Source organism: Panthera tigris, chromosome A1 (assembly GCF_018350195.1).
Source record: "Panthera tigris isolate Pti1 chromosome A1, P.tigris_Pti1_mat1.1, whole genome shotgun sequence".
Classification (NCBI taxonomy): domain Eukaryota; kingdom Metazoa; phylum Chordata; class Mammalia; order Carnivora; family Felidae; genus Panthera; species Panthera tigris.
In genome coordinates, this window is record NC_056660.1 from 117962677 (window position 1) to 117981743 (window position 19067).

The window sequence follows — 19067 nt, forward strand, 5'->3', positions numbered from 1 at the left end:
ACCCTGAGATCAAGGCCTCAGCTGAGATTAAGAGTCAGAGACTTAACCGACTGAACCACCCAGGTGCCCCCAGATTTAAATTTATGACTGACCTTAGTTTTGATTTTTAAAATTATAACCCAGTGAATATCAAATGATACATTTTTTGCTGTCAAAGGAAGACTTTTATTCAACAAATATGGAGTCCTGCTCCGCTCTTAACATGTCCTTCAAGACCTAGAGTAATGGCTTTTAGGGTGGCAGTAACAGGTGCACAAGTCACAAGGTGGGAAAGTGCATGGTGTGTTGAGGACCCGCAGGGAGGCCAGTGTGGTTGGAGAACAATGATGGCAAATGAACAGGGAGAGAGTCCAGGAGCCAGGCCTTGTCTTGAGTCCCAAAACGAATTTTGGGTTTTATTCTAAGTGTAACTGGAACCCATGGGAGGTTGTGATGTGATCCTACTTGTGTTTTTGGGAGATCCTGGGGGCCACCGTGTGTAGAATAGATACAGTGGGGCAAGAATCGCGTAGAGCCCACAGGATTTGCTGTTTGATAGGATTTAGGTTCTTAAACAGTGAAGTCAAGAATGATTGAAATGTTCTGGCTTTAGCAGTTACGTGAATGATGGTGCTATTTTCTGAAGTAAAGATGACTTGGGGATGATTAAATTTGGGGTGGAAGTTAACCATGTGAATGAATGACCTAATCTTATAGTACAAAGGTGAAAAAAATTACACAGAGAGTTCACGAATACATTGTCTTAATAGCATCAAAGAATATGGAAATGTAAAGAACCCACTTTCTTGACAACTGTCAACTGTTTGATACACTTTTTTTTCTTCTTTTTTGTATGTGTATTTTTTTCCCCATAAATGGGATTATACTATATAAATTATTCTGTGTTTTGCTTTTCTGGTTAATACTATGACTTAGACCTCTTCCATGTCAGTACCTGTACATAGTATATTCTTTTTAATGTCTGCAGAGAATTCTGTATGTGGATACACCATGGCTTATTTACCTTGTCTCCTCTTGAAAGATAATTTGGATTGTCTAAGTTTTTCACTATTAGAGAAAGTGCTGCAGGGATCATATGCACAGGTACCTTTGTGGGTACGTTCTAACATTTCCATGGGATAAAGGATTTCCAGGATCCTTGAACATTCCTGGAAGTTTCCTCAATATGGAATTGTTGCCAACCTCCAAGTTTTATAAGCCCTTTGACATCTATTGTTTAGGTCCTTTGCATGTGTATAGTCAGTTTGTATTTGTCTCCTGCTCATTTGAGTGTGTTAGATTATGTTTCTGAAGCTTAACCTTTTGCTTAAATTGGAAGCATCCTTAAAAAAAACAGGCCTTTCTGTTAGGCACTGATATGAATTCTAAAAGAACCACAGCCTGTGAAAAAAAAATCTGGTGTGTGTGTATTTGTGTGTGTGTGGGGGGGGTGGGGAGACAGAGATTACAATTAATTGGCTGTGTCCTAATTAGCTTTGGACCCATCCATTGTGTTTTCTAAGCTCCAGGTTCTTAGGGATAAAATGGGAGACGGGGTGGGGCTTTGCCCATATCTAATAGGCTATTCCAACCTCAAATTTCAGAGACCAAGAAGGAAATCACATTTGTTAGGGTGAGAAAAACAGCATTAGTGGCCAGAGGAATGTTTACAAATTTGAGTCACAGGGATTTACACATTTGTGTAGAAACCCAGAGTGGAGAAATAGAGGAAATATTAGGGAAAACAGCTTGGCAGTGTGGGCCAGAAGCTGTCACGGCGTGTTTACATCTGGCTCATTTCACCTTGGTTGGAAGGCACAGAATGCTTCAGCGGGTGAGCTTGGAGACCCGGCAGTTGCCTGCTATATTTAGAAAGAGGAGATTCCTGAGGTTAGAGTGGTGTGTGTATGTGTGTGTGTGTGTGTTTTCTTTACCAGATGGACAAAGGTTTTAGGAGCTTGGGAATTCTGGACTAAACCTTGTTAACCAGCTGGCTTCTCTGGGCCAAGCCAGTAGCTGCACTTTGACTCCTGCTGCTGCCACAAAAGAAACGCCAAAATAAACTCCATTTTACATGGTTGTAAAGACATCACAGGTAAATTTCAAAGCTCATCTGATCTTGCTGTCAGATGTGCTTTTATGTTTACTCTAGGCTAATTTGAACACTTTGAATCTCTGAACTGGCTCCTTCTGTGAGACTTTAGATAGATTTCCAGGCAGATTGAGTTAGCTTGAGGGATTTTCTGTGCCATGGAGACAGTCAAGCAGATAGGGCTAAAACCTAAACTGAGCCCTCACTGAGTATCTCATTATTTCATTTGTGGGACAAGAGTAGACAATGATTATCAGTTCAGCAAATAAAATTAAAAGGGCATTTTTACTTTAATTCATATCTGTGTTTCTTTTAAAAAAGTTTATCTAATGGGAATGCAAGCTGGTGCAGCCACTCTGGAAAACGATAAGGAGGTTCCTCAAAAAACTAAAAATAGAACTACCCTATGACCCAGCAATTGCACTACTAGGCATTTATCCACGGGATACAGGTGTGCTGTTTTGAAGGGACACATGCACCTCCATGTTTATAGCAGCACTATCCACAATAGCCAAAGTATGGAAAGAGCCCAAATGTCCATCGATGGATGAATGGATAAAGAAGATATGGTATATATATACAATGGAGTATAACTCGGCAATCCAAAAGAATGAAATCTTGCCATTTGCAACTACGTGGATGGAACTGGAGGGTATTAAGCTAAGTGAAATTAGAGAAACAAAAATCATAGGACTTCACTCATATGAGGACTTGAAGAGACATAACAGATGAACATAAGGGAAGGGAAACAAAAACAATATAAAAACAGGGAGGGGGACAAAACAGAAGAGACTCATAAATATGGAGAACAAACTGAGGGTCACTGGAGGGGTTGTGGGAGGGGGGATGGGCTAAATGGGTAAGGGGCACTAAGGAATCTACTCCTGAAATCACTGTTGCACTATATGCTAATTCGGATGTAAATTCAAAAAAATAAAAACTAAAATTAAAAAAAAAGTTTAAGTAGGTAATACCTATAAATGGTACATCGTTCAAAAGGGCAGAGAAGAATTCCAATGTCCCTCCAATTTCTCTTGCCTTCTGATGTCAAGTGCTTCTCCTGGAGGCAACATTTTACCATGTCTTGCGATTTTTTCAGATAAAATGTATGCATGTGCCAGAAAATACATATTTATATATTTTTCTGGAGCATGCCATATGCACTGTTTTGCATATTTTTGCATATTGCACAGTCTTAATATATTTTTGATCTTATTGTACATTGATACATATAGAACTACTCATTTTTAGCATTACATTGTGCTCCATTGAATGGAGTACAAATAAGTTTCTTTAACCAGCTCCGTAATGATAGATGTTTAGATGATTTCTAACATTTTACTATTACCAGAACATTTTGGTACATTCACAGGCACATGAGTGAGTAGATCTGTAGGACAAATCCTACAAATGGAGCTGCTGGGCCAAAGGGTATGTACAGTTTTCATTTTGATAAAGATTCCAAAGGAGTGTTTCTGGAAAGTTCTGAGTGAACTGAATTTTATAAATCATGAGTTTAGAGTAGGAAGGAAACTGACTAGTTTATTACTAAGTAGCCTCTGTAATTAAACAATGCTTAGAGTTTTCTCCATTTCTTACTCCCCAGTCTGTATGTAGCATTGGTTCTGGGATTAAAAGCCACAACAAAATCTTTCCCTAAAATGAGACACAGCTGTAACTAGGAACCACTTGAATGTAGGGCCCCAGAGAACTCGTTTGCATTACTAGTGAGGGTGCCATTCAGTTTTTTGTGCAGTGTGTGCATTATTCAGGAAGTTTGGCAGGTATTAAAGGAGGATAGTCTCCTACCTTTGACTGGAGAACACGACTTTGGGCCAGTATATGCACTTGTCTGTCAGCAAGGCTTCTCTGCGCTATGGAATTTCTGGAGAGTGGTGAGGGAGGAGAGTGTTTTATCCGACTTCTCTCTTGCAGTTTCCTCTTCCTTCAGGTCAGCCCTTTTCTCTCTGGAGGATAGGATTGTGCCACCTGTCCTGGGTGGTGTCTGTTTCAGTGCCTGTGACACAGCTCATGTTGGGGTGGAACGTTCTTGCTGGCAGGGTTTCTGAGACGGGGCTGGCACAATCAGTGTCATCCAAGTGCTCAGCATCTTGAGAGGAGGCCGAGGAAACACAGACAGTCCACAGTACAATTAGTTCAAAAAGTCCTGGAGGAAAGAGGCAAGAACTTCGGAAAAGGCAGGTGAAGGCTTATCAAGTCCAAGGAGCCAGTGTTCCTAGTGATAAGTCAATTAAAACCACCTCTGTTCTTTTTACCCGACCTTTACCACTGTTTATTTACTTTGAAAAAGTCTATTAAAAAGTACATTCATTTCAAAAGGGAACTTTATAGCATTCCAAAATGACACGTTGGATGTAGTTAGCAATATTTTTTTCTAAAACATCTTCACATAGTTATTAAATCATGATCATTAAATTGAAAATTATTTGTCATTGTATCACCTAAAATGCTCCCATATTTTACCAGTGATTTGAGCTTTACTCTGCTTAACACTGTCCCAAGGCAGAAATGTGTGAGAAAATGGATACCATCTGCTCATGGTGCCTGGAAGGAAGGGGAGGAGAGGTGAGGACGTGCTTCCCAGACCAGTACAGGTGTCAGGGGAGGTGGCATTGTGCCAGGGAAAATACAAAGCAAGCGGCAGGGAGAACACTTTGCTGAAAATCTGATTCACTCAATGTAATCATTGTTTGAATATTCAAACAAGCTGATTAATATAATGCAAAATTCCATGGCATTTTCCCAAGGAGACAGGCTGGTGTGGGCGAAGAGGAGAACACGTTGTCAACAGTGGACCAAGGACGGAGGAGTCCGGGTGTTTCCAATTTCTATGTTAGGTCCTCGGGGTATGGCTGAACTGTGTATTCTAGAAGTGTGGTGTGTGATAGGGGCTATGGGGCTAAGTAAGGTTTGTCCTTACTAAGTTGGTCCCATGGAACATATAGGTAGAGGCACCTACAAGGCAGTGGGAAGCACAGGTCTGATATTCTGGGAAGAGATGGTGGGTTACTGGTTTGGGTCTCACCAGGTGCTATTAGAAACCCGGGCAGTGGTTCTCGGCCTTAGCTGCCCATTGAAATCACCTGAGGATCCAGGACTCATCCCGGGAGATGCTGATATAGTTTGGGTTGCCAGCTGAGCGTAGGGAATTTTCAAAGCTTCCCAGGTGATTCTAATGTGCCGGAAAGGCGGAGAACCACTGGCTTGGAATAAGACAAGAGAGCAGAGGCGAAAATCACGGTGGGTAGCAACATTCAGCATAACAGGTAGGTGGGAGAGGGTTGGAGAGATCTTTGCTCTGATGACAGGGTGTTTTATTTTGCCCACTTTGGGTGAGGGCTTGCCCAAAGGCCCTTGGATTTGACATTGGAAGTGAAACTGCAGAATGCCTATGTGCAGGAGTGATAGATATCCTCCTTATAATATTGTGAGGAGTAAACGAGAGAATTGTATCACGCTTTGCAGAGTAAACTGGCACATGGTAAGTGCCCTATCATTGGCATGTGCCACTGGTGACTTTTCTATAGACTGTTCTTGTTCTGAGGTGGTGGTTCTTAAACACGAATTTGTGTAAAAATTTCCTTAACTAAGGGAAGGATTCCTGGTCTTTCCCAAGGATATTCAGATATGTGAGCTCTAGGGTAAGGTCTGGAAATCTGCATTCCTCGCAGGGCCCCCAGGTGATTTGCATGGAGGGGGTCCTTGGAATTGGTCAGGAGAAGATTTTACATAAACCTTGTTTCAAATCCTCTGTCCCCTTTTAATGCACATAGCTTTGCTAGCTAGCGTCATGTTGGGACCTCTCAGGTTTCTGGAAGGAGCCAGTATGGCAGGTCGAGGAACCGAGGAACCCGTTTGAGGGGGTACAAGTTCTAGTGACTTCAGAACGTCTCAGCATGTGGCTTCATGCCTGGGGTCTAGTTGTTTGATGAGCTTGGTTTGTGAGTCTGGACCCTCCTGTAGCGTTGGTGGGTGGGGGGAGGTGAGGAAGCTCCTGAAAGGAAACGTTATGTTCATGGGCAATCACAGGACAAACGTTTTTTCCCACAGTGAGTCTTGGGCGCTCTTGTCGGGGGTTAAAGTCATTTGGGGCAGAGCCTGTAATTATGTTGCACATTTTCTTCTTTAAAAACATTCAGGAAGCATAATGAGCTGGCTGAGCTGTTAGACTGCTCCAGGGGACTCGAGTCTGGGGTAGCTTAGGAGGGAGACTGGCTTGAGGGCTCTGGAGGGTGAGGTGCAAACCCAGATCACTGATCTCTTCCCCTCTGGTCTGGAAGGTGTGCCCTTGGGGCAACTCATTTCTAGCAACAGCTTTTTCCTTATCTCTCTTTCGATCTCAGCTGGTTCTCAGCAGAGGGGAGGGTGACAGCACACCACAGCCCTGCTGGTGAGACCCCTGGGCCTCACTGTGAGGAGCCCAGGGCTGCTTTTACTCTCTTGTTTGCTGCTTCTGTGGACTGCTCTCCTAAAGGCAGGGCTTTCTTGCGTTTTTATCTGACGAGTGCACTGAGATGTGTGCCATACATGCTGCCGTGGGCTGCTTATTCAGCAGATCACCAGCCTCACAACTCCTGCTGTGTGCAATATGGAGGCCTCTGCACCTGCAGCCTTGCCCTGCTCCTGCCGCGCCCCAATGCCTCTGGCTTCCTGGCCTGGCCTTGGAGGCTGCAGACAGCTTTGCCTGCTGAGGTCCCTGGGCCCTCTGACCGAAGTCGCCTTGAGCTCAGCCTGCAGGGTCGGCAAGCTACCATGTTGCCAGGTCTGTTTAGAGCAACAAGATGGTTCTCTCTCTGGAAAGAAATCCTGTTTCCTCTTTACAGAGCCAGCATGCGTGTAATCAGTTCCTCAGCAGGGAAGCTCTGCTCCACTGCATAGAAAATTGGAGTGGAACCCAGAGCTTTTGGCCTCAGTGCCTTTTGGGATATGACTTTGGCTTGCTACTCATCTCCCCCACCTCTTCTGGCCAGCATAACTTCACACTACACCGCAGTGAAAAGAGAAAAACAGGGCTTGGGGCTTTTGTGCTTGGGGCAGCACAGAGTTCAAGCATGAAGATGATCACCAGCTGAGGATAACTTCAAATTGGCTTGTTTCCACAAGTCTGGGTTCTGAATGTTGGGATCTAATCTCTCCTCTCTCCTTCAATCTGGACAACTGAGTCTCTTTAAGAAAGAAGAATGAAATGTTTTTCGATGGTTATCTGAAATGAGAACCTTGTGAAATGTTAAGAGGGAGAAGGATGAGTCATGTCTTTTAATGTGACACCTCAAGCAGTCCTATTACTGAGCTCCCCAAATGTGCTAGCATTGGGGTTAGGCAGTGGTGGGTGGAGACCTTGGAGGTCCTTTCTTAGGATTTTTTTTTTTTTAAAGCAGCTTTGTTGAGATAAAATTCACACACTACACAATTCACTTATCTCAATGTACAGTTCTCAGTGTATAGTTCATGGCTTTTAGTATATTCACAGAATTTTTCATCCATCTCCACGATTAATTTTAGAACATTTCACCATCCCCCAAAGACAGCCAGCCGTACTCCTTAGCCATCATCCCCTCTCCTTCCCATCCCCCTAGCCTTAGGCACCCACTTCCTTAGGATTTTAAAGTGTGGTGCTGTCCTGTCAGCCTTGTTTCTTGATCTTGTTCAGCCACATATCCTTTTCCTTTGGTGCGTCCAGACATCTTGCAGCTCCCAGGAATGCTGTGATTTCAATGCCAGGATGTTTGGATCTGGCAGTCAGTTTTTCTCTCTTCTGCTTTGAATAGATTTGCTAGTGCAGCAGGGCTAAATCACATTCATTCATGAGCGCATACAGGTCTCTGGTTTGGGAGTTCTTTCATCATGTGTCGTGGCTCTGATCTTGCCCCGAAGAGGGCAATTTCCTGGTGACAGTGGGAAGGAAGAACCCAACACCCAGTAGTAGGTAGGTGCATTGTTTTGAGCAAAAGAGTGGAACTTTTGTTTCTACAGAGGGGAAAAAAAAATTCCGATACTCCTCTGATTGGCATAGTTGGATTTGCAGAGTTTTCGGGTTTAACCGTTTTTGGAGCTACTGACAAATAGGTGTCTTACGTGCTGAAATAGTGAAGGTTTGGGTGTTGAAGGTTTTAACCTGGAAGTACTGCACTTCTTAATTACCAAAGTGCTTGTATTCTAAGACATTCCAGCCCAAATGTAGATAACATGTTTTCACCCTCTGTGTTTTCACTCTCATTTGCTTCCTTCCTTTTCATTTTCTCTTTCTCCCTCTCATTCTTTGATTATCCGCCATTCTTCCATCCTCATGGTGGCCTTGCCAAAGCATCAACGAAGTGACTGATCTCCCTATCTGGGTGATGGGAAAAACAAAGTCTTTTGTAAATGTGAATGACCTGAAAATGGTATGTGGAGTTTAGGAATTATAGCTAAAGAGATCATCAGATTTAAGGTGACTGTGAATGTATAGAAACAGAAAGAAGTATGAACTGGGAATGGTCCCATTTTATAAAAATACACTGTCTGGGGTGTTCTTTGTTGATACACATCCTGTGTTAGGTTTCAAAGGTGAAAGGACACACTCAGAGCCAGGGTGGGTACAGAATGTCCTGCTCACTGGTTGAGCCATGTGGACAGCATTTAGGTACTTATTTTCTGCTTGTCTAATGGGATCTGATAAAAGCCTCAAGTTCCCATTTTTATCATTGGGGTAGAGGGTGCTATGAAAATTGTCTTTAACAAAAGTAGGTCAGTGACTTAGATTTGAAGAAGATAAATTTGGGGACACCGAATGAGAACATGTTATTTGGGTTAGTTGAACAGTTCCAGGTATAATTATGTATGTATAATGCCAATTAGGGACCTAGAATCCTATTTGGGGTAGGTCAGAGAACTGAGTGATACCCGAGTCTTGGTAGGTGTTGCGTCTAGAATTTCCAGAAATAATATATTTTGGACAAATTTTGCAGAGACCTGGACACCATGGTTTACATCTCCCTCCCTTGAGCCAACTCCTTAGTTCACAAAGCCATTAACAGCAAAAAAAAAAAAAAAAAAGCAGGATGCCCCTTTACCTTCTTGTGAGGCATGTATTCTCTAGTCTTTCTAGTCATGAAAAAAAAAATTAACCAGTTGAAAGTCAAACTTTTTTTCTGATATTATAGGTAATACATATTCATTAGCAAAAATGTAGAAATTACAGATGAATAAAAGAAGAAAATGCAAATCATACCAATAGTCTGGTTAGAGATCCTCATTTTGGCTTTATAACCTGTACTACTCACTAGAACTGCTTTCTAAGATTGTTTTAGTGGCCACATAATATTCCAGGGTTGCTGTGTCAAGACTTGTTGAAATAGGGGCACCTGGGTGGCTCAGTTGGTTGAGCGTCGGACTTCAGCTCAAGTCATGACCTCATGGTTCGTGAGTTCGAGCCCCACATCGGGCTCTGTGCTGATAGCTCAGAGCCTGGAGCCTGCTTCAGGTTCTGTGTATCCCTCTCTCTCTGCCCCTTCCCTGCTCGCACTCTGTGTGTTTTTCTCTCTCAACAATAAATAAACATTTAAAAAAAAAAAGACTTCTTGAAATAATCGCTTACTTTTGGACAGCACTTTCTCTCTTTTTCATGATTGTTGACTAGTCTGTCATGGTTGTCGTTACAGACATGCCATGATTATCCCTGTAAGATAAATTTGCATTGGTTGTTCTTTTGTTTTTTTCCATATCTTTAAGATTCAGCTCCTGTCTCTCTGCTTGTTCCCTTCCTTCTCTTGCTAGAGGAGCAGAGCCTTGGGGACAAAGAGAAGGTGTCTTTTTGGAGTGCCACAGAAGGAAGAGTCCCACATCTTGAAAGCATGGTGTTAAATTTTTTTGAACCACAATAATAGTAATAGTATATCTAGCACCATTGAACTTTCACAACAGTGTCATGAGATACGTGATACTATCCCCAGTTACAGAGCAGAACACTGAGGCATGGAAAGTGAAAGTAATTCAGACAACTCAAAAGTGTTGCAACCAGGATTGGAACCCTTTTACTCTTAATGGTGGTATAGTGCTGACTATGGAATCTGAGCTTAGTCCCTTAAATCTTCTGTTTCCTCATTTATAAAATGGGAATAGTAGTGCTCACTTGAGAGCATTTTAAGAGTTAAATGAGGTAGTGTGAAAAGCTCCTGGCACAAATCACAGCAGCCAGCTATTCTAATGACTAATTATTTTCACCTTTTGTTGGATAGGACCCATACAGAAATTAAAAAAAATTGTCCTTGCACTGTCTCTGCATACAGTCTCTGGGTTTCTCACTGGGGATGAATTATATTAGTTATCTTTAGAAATTAGACTGATCTTGTACCCTGGCCACTATTTTATTTACATATATATATATATGTATATATACATATATATGTATGTATATATACATACATATATATGTATATGTATATATACATACACACTTCATTTAAAGTTTATTTATTTTTAGAGGGAGCACAGAGGAGGGGCAGAAGGAGAGGGAGACAGCGAGAATCCCAAGCAGGCTCTGCGCTGTCAGTACAGAGCCCGATGTGGGGCCTGAACCCAAGAAACATGAGATCATGTCCTGAGCTGAAGTTGGATGCTCAACTGACTGAGCCACCCAGGCACCCTGGCCAGTATTATATTGACCTTAATCCAGATGTCTTGGTTTTAAACATGTCAATCACAACATTCCATATCTTCTTCAGGACTGGGATGCTGACTTGTCAAAAGCCATTATAAAAATAACATGTCACATGAGGGCCCCTCCCTGCCCAAATCCAGCCTCACCACCCAGGGGTGTGTGCCATCAGTTTCTTCAGCACACAGCTAACTTCTAACAGGGAGTTCTTCCTTGACTATAACATAAGTATGTCTTACAGTACTCAACAAAAAATTATCTTTTATATAAATATTGGTGTGAAGTGGAAGACGGTGAGTTCCATTCTCTGGTCATTGGTTAGCCCTGTTCCCAACTCTAATAGTTTTGTTGCCCCCACTTCACCCTATCAGTGGTGCCTCTCAGCTGACTTGAACACTTGGCCAGTTCTGAACAAGGGAAGTCTTCTCTCTCCTTACATCTGTTGAATTTCTGAAATCATTTTAGTCCTAACAACCCACAAGGAGCCTGTTGTCCTAGAAAAGAATCCAGGATTGGAGATTGGTAGGGTATTTTGTTTATTTATTTATTATTTTTTACATTTTTATTTATTTTTGAAAGAGAGAGTGTGAGTGGGGGAGGAACAGAGAGAGAGGGAGACACAGAACCTGAAGCAGGCTCCAGGCTCCGAGCTGTCAGCACAGAGCCCGATACGGGGCTTGAACTCACGGACTACAAGATCATGACCTGAGCCAAAGTCGGACGCTTAACCGACTGAGCCACCCAGGTGCCCGTGTTTATTTATTTTTTAATTTTTAAGTTAATTTGAGAGCGTGTGTATGAGTGGGGGAGGGGCAGAAGGAGTGAGAGAGAGAGGGTGAGGGTGAGAGAGAGTCCCAAACAAGCTCCACGCTGCCAGTACAGAGCCTAATGCAGAGCTCGAACTCAAGAAGCCATGAGATCATGACCTGAGTCAAAACCAAGAGTGGGACGCTTAACCAACTGAGCCACCCAGGCGCCCCTATTTTGTTTCCTTCCAGTAGGAGTAAAGATGTGGTTTTGACTGCATTAGCTCAGTCAACAAATACTTAGTGGACACCATCTGTGCTCTAGGGCGTTGTTACAGGTGCTGGGGACATAGCTCCCAAGGAGACAAAGTTCTTAGGCTTGTGCAGTTGATATTTTACAGGGCAGACAAATTAAACAAGCAAACAAACTGACAGGATACTTTGAGATAAAAGCACCACGATAGACATAAAAAGAGACTGACAGTGATGGATAGTGGAGGGTGGAGGCAAGGGTAGCTTATGTCTTCAGAGAATGCTTCTCTGAGGTGCTGAATGAATTTATATTCTGGGCCAACTTGGTGACCCCTGGTTGCTATCACCTGGGAGAGACTCTTTGCTGGATCATATTCCTTCCCTTCTATTTTCATGGGCAGAACCTTTTTTACCTTTTGTAGTCATGACCACCCAGAGCCTTAGTGAGCTTGGTGAGGTAGGATCTACTCCCGCATATGGCAGGTAGACTGGAGTTTTAAAAACCTAAACCTTATCAAGTCTGTATTAATGTAAATTTCCCAGTGGCTTCCCTTGTCATTCAGAATATAATTTTAACTCCTTTGACCATGGCTTATGTATGATCGACTTCTATCTTGTCAGTTTCTTTTCTGACTGTTGTCCTTTTCCCTCTCTGTGCTTAAGCTTTCCAGCCATAGGATTTTCCATTGCTGTTCCTTTGGAGTGTGTTTGCTTTAGATCATTATGACCTTTAACATAAAGGTCATCTGCTGCTTCTCCTCCTTGAGGTCTTCTGAGAGCAGTCCTCTCACCGCCTGACCTAAAGTCTTAAGTTGCTGTTCCTTCCCTCCCCACTTTATACCTTTACCTGTTTCACTCTTCCTAGTACTTGGAACCCTCTAAATTCCCTGGTACAAGTTGAGGAAATGATACCAAATGTCTTCAAAGAGCCCAACTTGACACTTGACCTGTTCTGAAAGTGCCTCTGAGTGTTCATGGCCTCAAGCATCCCTTGGCTATCTTTAGATTTTATTCTGTTTTATAGATTTCACCTTGGACAAATCAGGTCTGACTGCTCTAATTGGATAGTTTTCCTTTTGGGTGGCCCAAGAAATGGAGTTAAAAAAGCAAGTATCAGGGTGCCTGGGTGGCTCAGTCAGTTAAATGTCCGACCTCGGCTCAGGTCAGGATCTCACCGTTCATGGGTTCAAGCCCTGAGTCAGGCTCTGTGCTGACAGCTCAGAGCCTGGAGCCTGTTTCCGATTCTGTGTCTCCTTCTCTCTCTGCCCCTTCCCTGCTCACACTCTGTCTCTCTCTCAAGAAATAAACATTAAAACAAAAAAGTTAAAAAAAAAAAAAAAAAAAAAAAAAAGCAAGCATCAGGGTCACCCGAATGACTCCTTCAGTTGAGTGTCTGACTTTGGCTCAGGTCATGATCTCGTTCGTGGTTCGTGAGTTCGAGCCCCACGTAGGGACTGTCAGCCCAGAGTCTGCTTAGGCTCTTGTGTCCCCCTCTCTCTCTGCCCCTTCCCTGCTTGTGCTCTCTCTGTCTCAAAAATAAATACATCTTAAGAAGCAGGACAAAACAAACAAAAACATCAGAACTAAGAGTTGATTAATGCTGTCACCAGCCTCCTTCTGCCTGTGCTCTTTTTCTTGGATCTCTTTTTCTGTCCCTTTACCTCTACTTTTTTCAGGTGGAGGAAAGGAAAAACAAATTTTCTGTTTCTAACTCTGGGTCATAAGTAGCACCGAGGTGGAGGTCTTGATCCCCTTGGTGGGTAGTTGTTTAATCTACTACGAATTGATTCCTTCCCCAATCTTCACACTTAGAAGAAATGGACTTATAACTCTTCAAACAACAAGGTTATTTGCTTATGTTGTTTCCTTTAAAAACAGATTTTGAACGTTAGAGTATGTGTTCTCTGTACTCATTTAAAGGTGTTAAGTTTTAATACCTATTTTAGTTATAGTGGTACATGTGGGAACATACCCATTATAAGCCTCAGAATTAATTACTAAAGACTTACTTTTCATTGTGCTCTAAAAAGATTAAAATAAGAAAAACATTTTTCTCCTTTTGTTTATATTGCAGGCCTCTGTGTATTATTTGCTGACAGCATTTCCATGCTGGAACCACATCTCTTGTTTTTCCAGTGGACACCCCCAAGGCATAATTTCTATACAAGATTTTTCTGAAAGTCTGCAGTGATTTTTTATAAGATTTAATATCAGTTTATTTGGATAGGTCTATGTGGATAAATGGATCTTAACAGGAATTCAGCCAACAAAAGACCATGCTTCCCATACAGTGTCTTAACCTTTTGGGACTGGAGTCTCACTAAGTAGAATTTAGGCATGAGAGTCAGTCTCTTGTCTCTGTTGTGTCCTGAAAGCTAATCATTCTTAGATGTTTAATTTAGGAGCGGGCAGAGAGCGAGAAGGAACAGCATCACGTCTATCTTTGTACACGCAGATGACCTGTTTGGCGCGTCTACACACTAGAGACTCATTGACCCACATCTTCTCTTCCTCCTGCCGTGTACAGGCCCTTTCGGGATCTGGTACCACAGTTATTATTAAAATGTGTTGCCAAATGCGGAAATCTCCATCCCTGCTGACTTCCAGTTGTAGGAAATTAGCTCATGACCTAGAATCCTTGGAGGTGGCAGTGGAGTGAGAAAGGTTATGGAGGAGTCAAGAAAATCCTCAACCTGAAATACAGGCTGGCCTGAGTTTTCTTGACTATATACAAGACCTTTCACTCCTTGGTGATTTCTACTTTCTTAATAAATAGTAAAGTTTAAGTTATTTCTGTGTCAGAACCTTGACTCTGTTTTCCTATCAAGCTGTTTTTGAAAGCATTTTTTTATCTGTTTTGGGGGAACATCCACGGCTTATGTTCACTGAGAGCAACAGTTAGAGGAACTTGAACCAGTGTGGGAGAGACAGAAACTCATGGGAGAGCCCCTGAAGACAGCAGGTGCTCTGTTGGCTGTTTGCTGTCAGCTTTGTAGAACAGCACGAGCCCACCCCTGCCCTTGAGTCACAGGGCCATAAACAGGACATACTGCGTGACCTGGAGGTCTGACTTTCATTCCTCTGCTTGTCCACTGGAATGACCAGGCTGAGGCCAGTTGCCAAGCAACCCTGGACATAATAGAAGCACGAGAGTTCCTCCACCGACTGTTACATTCCTTCTGCCTTTTTTCTCTTCGCTGAGGGGCTTGAGGCAAACTACTTTTGGGTGGGAGGAGAAAAAGCGTACTTCCTGGAAATACTGATTGTGAGAGTCTTACCTCTTTAAGTCTCACTGGTCACAGCTCTAATCAGGTAACTTGGTGTTACAGTGGAAGGCCCTGGCATCTGTTAGAAAGCCCCACGTTCCTGGATCAGCTGGGGTAAGACAGTTGAGCTCCCTTTGGCCTCAGCATGGATGAGGAGTCTTGGTGAGGTGCTCTACCAACAATGCAACTTACCTTAATGCCCGCCTTTCAGTTAGTTTCAGTAAGGCACATTTGTAGACACTGCTTCGACGCGGGCAGACGGGCTGCTTTCTGTCATGAAGGAGGGAAGACTCAGTCTAAGCTGCTTACACAGATAGGGAATTTATTTTGATAGGTAGCAAGAAAGCCCAAGGGATGCTCTGACTTCAGGCTGGTCTGAGTCCCGTGGCTCACACAATGTCTGCAGGTCCTCCCTGTACAGGGAGGTCTTCCCACCTCTCTTCACTCTGCTCTGCTTTAAGCTGGTGCCATTCTCAGACAGCCTCTTCCCTGTGGTTGGCAAGATGACTTGGGGCCAAGAGTTTGAAGTGAAGCCCTGAGCATGGTTCTCATTGGCTTTTTTTTGAGTCACATGCTCGTCCTTGAGATAATCCTTGCAGCTTGCCTGGCCTGAACCCAGAGTGGAGTCAACAACAGCATATGAAATAAATGTTCCAAAAGTCACGGAAGGATGCTTTCCCAGAGGAATATTAGGGTGCTATAAATACAGAAGAAGGGGGGATAGCTGCCAGGCGGCCAAGGCAACAAAATTCCTCCACATTGGCTTAAGCAAATTGAACAGGGTCATCCAGGGAAGAAAAAGGGCTCTGCCTCCCAAATAGCTCCTGGTTCGTCTCCACATTTGGATAAGTTAACTTGGGCTGTCACAGTTTGTTGTGGGTTTTTGTTAATTTTTTTTTGCCTTTTTTTTTTTTAGGGTATGTTTAAATAAAGTTACCTTGGAAATTCACATTTGGAGATGCTGAAACAAGGGATAGTTTTGAAGCTTTGGGGCCCACTAGGATTGGGCATTCTGGGGGCAGCCTGAGAATAAGTGTTTGGAAGCCAAGTGCCTAGTGAGGGATGGGGTGTCAGGCGGGTGTCAGGGTGAGAGGGGGACTACCTCTGCTGGGTCAGATTAAACAAATAAATGCAGAACAACGTATGAGAACTGTTGAGTAATACAGCAAGTCTGTAACCCCCAGCTGATGCCTGCTTGTCTTACAGCCCAGCCAGTATGAAAGCTAGTTCTCCGTTTTCCACAGCCTGACTCTTTCACCTTATGATACTTAGGGTCTGGGAAATAGTACATCCATTGGAACTTGTTTTGCATCTGCCCATGTCTAGTAGAGCAGATTAGACTACAGGTGTTGGAAAACAACTTCTTTCAAGGGCCAGACGGTAAATATTTTAGGGCGCAGGCCGCAGAGGGTCTGTGTTACAGATGCTATTTTTTTGCCTTTGTTTTTACAACCCGTGAATAACGTAAAAACCATTCTTAGCTCATAGGTCATTCAAAAAGAAACCAAGGGTCGCATTTTGCTGAGCCCCCAGTGTGGGTTCTGGAGTCAGATAATCCTATGTTCCAGTCTTGTCTGTGTTGCCTGTGAACTGTGTGGGCATTTTCACCTTTCAGAGACTCCTTTCTACCAGTTTTCTGTTCTGTAGAGTGAGTCCGATCAACATACTCCCCTCATTGGGTTATTACAAGGATTGCTGAGAAAGTATTGGCTCTTTGGAATCAAAACGTTGACCCGTGACCACTGCAGAGCATTTTCTGGGTGGGGGAGGTGGGGCTGAGCTCCAAGAGTCTTTGTGATTTACATTGTTCTTCCTTTTTTGATGCCTTCTTTTTCTTTGTTTCAGGCTACAATTCATCAGGTTTTGGGAAGTTGATGCCAATCTCAGTTTCATTTCTGGTGTGTTCAGGAAGTGACCCACATTTTAATCCATATTTGGCAGTAACCGAAATAAATTGGCTTGGTTCATTATCAAAATGCAGAATATGTATTTGTTTTGCTTCCAGCCTGAAATTCCCTCCGTATCCACTTTTTCACTACATTCCAATTTATCAGCCTATCAAGACCTCTTATTAAAGCCAGAAGAAGAATTGTTTTTTCCTGTTTTATCAGAAAAAATGTTAGAATTGTGGATTTTTGTTTGTTGAGCTTGGCGGATAGATGGAAAAGTTTGGAAGAGGGCTGAATTTCTCCCCCAGATCTTCGCCCTGCTACCTACAGTTTGTACAGGTAAATTATGATGGAAGGGATAGAAATTCCATCACCTCTGATGCTTGGTAGGTATCCTCCTTGCAAGGTACCTTGTTTGGGTCTTGCTCCATTGTCTCTTTCAAGTGAGATTTCCCCTGACAGTCCTTCTCCCATCCCACTTGATCATTCTGCTTTTATCTGTAGTACTTTTCTCATTCTAACTTACTATGTAATGTGTTTATTGTGGGGTTGTTTTTTTTTTTTTTTTTTGTCTTTCTCTCCTTGCTAGAATGAAAACTCTATAAGGGCAAAGTATTTGTCTTTGCTCACTTCTGTATTTCCACTGCCTAGAATGGCATCTGGTGCATAAATAAATATTTGTTGAATGAATGCATGCGTGCTTTGATTCCTATATTGGAACGTTTACTACATCCTATTCTCTCTGGCCTAGAAGTCATGAGACTTGGGTTTGAATATTGACTCTGCCACAAATTGCCTCTGTCTTTGAGCAAATCATTTAATCTCTGAGCACTGTAGTTTTCTTATCTTTAAAATAAGGGGTTAGAGTAAATGATTGCTAAAGTTCCTACTAGGTCTGTAGTTCTGTGATTATAATCTCTGGTTAAAAGAAACGATGTGCTGCTATTAAAATTGCCACAGATATTTCCTAAAAAGTTTGAATTTCATTGGTGGGCAAAGTAGATTGAAAGAGAGTTTCAAAAAAAGTTTTCAGAGGCACCCTCTGCCTTCACTAAAACAGTTCTCAACTATTCTAGTATGGTTGCTTTCAAGAACATTTCCATTAGCCCCTTTAGGATAAAGTCCTGATGCCTTGATAAGGCTTTCTGAGCTCTGCATACTCTGACCCTGACTGCTTGCTCCATTCCTTCGGATTTGTTTCCGATTCATGAATGGATGATGGGTTTCCCAGCTTCAGTCTCTTATTACTGTTCCTTCTACTTGGTGTTCCTGGTGCCTTCCCCATGCCCCTGTGTTTGGCTAACGCCTACTCATACTTTTGGCCTCAACACATAATGGGTCTGGACTTAGGGAAGGATTGGCAACAGGGTCCCAGTTCACTGGGACTTTCACCAGCTGAAGTGTGGAGACTGAAAAGGGCCAGGTTGGCCTGAGAGGTGTGGCTCGTCTGGGTTAGCTGGAGTATCTATGTAGTAAGAAGGCCAGGGCTTTTGGGATTAGATCATGGAAGGCTTGGGTGCCATTGTGAAGAGTCTGTCTTCTTTGTGGATACTGGGAAGCCACTGTAAGGCTTTTTTTTTTTTTTTTTTATTGTAAGTGTTTTGAGTAGTATAGTGACACAATAAAAGCTTTATGAACTCAACAGCACACATCTACCTTGAATAGCATTGAAAGCATTATTTCCCTAATCCCTAAAGCATACTTGGTGGGGAAGGGATAAATGCTAGGGTTCCTGGTTTGTACATGGGGAAAAGCTGGGACACATAATGATTAAAGGACTTACTTTAGGCGTCACAGAAAAGCAGTATTGAGCCAACAAGTGTTTTTATAATTAGAATGGTGGTCCTCAAGACTCATGAACATTGCAAGTGGCTTCGTTCATTTTTTGAGCAGGTGGCAAGGTGAATAGTTACATTGAATGTTGAGAGGCAGTCCCTCCAAGGTGACTGACTCATGGATGCTTCTGGAGGTTTTGGCAGAGGCTTAGATTCTGTTTAGTAGATGATGGGATGCTTTTGGGGTGATTACAGGTTCCTTCTTTTTATCATAGGAACAGTCACCCTGTGTGGTTGCTCTTTGTGTAGAGTTAGCAAGGTCAAGGAGTAGGAAGATGGTGATTCCTCTCCTGGGTAGTTTAGGAAGATCGCTTTCAGAGCAAACCTCATCTGTGATTCTCTTTATTTTAAC

The 19067-nt window shown here is 42.8% G+C and overlaps 1 protein-coding gene across 7 annotated transcripts in view; it reads left to right on the forward strand.

The window, feature by feature from the left end:
* The window catches only part of ARHGAP26 (Rho GTPase activating protein 26), a 424049-nt gene that overhangs the window by 10875 nt on the left and 394107 nt on the right, over positions 1–19067 (forward strand). Inside the window, exon 1 of one of the 7 annotated variants that reach the window (XM_042986241.1) lies at positions 13241–15037. The exons of the other annotated variants lie outside the window; for them this stretch is intronic. The gene's annotated coding sequence lies outside the window, so the exon portion shown is untranslated. Of the gene's footprint in view, positions 1–13240; positions 15038–19067 lie in introns of those variants that run through there. 7 annotated transcript variants of the gene reach the window in all.